This window comes from Penaeus monodon, chromosome 20 (genome assembly GCF_015228065.2).
Source record: "Penaeus monodon isolate SGIC_2016 chromosome 20, NSTDA_Pmon_1, whole genome shotgun sequence".
Classification (NCBI taxonomy): domain Eukaryota; kingdom Metazoa; phylum Arthropoda; class Malacostraca; order Decapoda; family Penaeidae; genus Penaeus; species Penaeus monodon.
This window is the reverse complement of record NC_051405.1, coordinates 374,041-374,494: the sequence shown is the minus strand read 5'-3', so window position 1 is coordinate 374,494 and position 454 is coordinate 374,041.

Genomic DNA, 454 nt, shown 5'->3' with positions numbered 1-454 from the left:
TGTCCTTCAACCCACTTTTCTTCTCTATAATCCTTTACACTTCTCAGAACTAGACTTTTGATTAACTGCTGTCTTTGGATTTAATGAATCCATTCTACATCTCACTCTCCTCCCCATCAATAGAAAAGAAGGCGAACAACCCGTGGTCGCATGAGGAGTGGTTGTATATGATAGCAAGAACCTACTTATACAAGTGGTAATACTGGATCTGCTACTGCCCCTACACTTCATGTTATTCTTGAATGTCTGAACAAATCTCTCTGCCTCCCCATTTGTTGCAGAGTGATAAGGAGCACTACAGGTGTGTTTGATGTTGTTACCCTTGCAAAAGTTCTCAAACTCACTTGAAACAATAACACTCTAACGGTGTTATATGCCGTTGTAGAGGTCATTGGAATCACCTCAGGCCACTTACTAAATGAATCTACAACAATAAGAAAGGTGTGACCTCTAA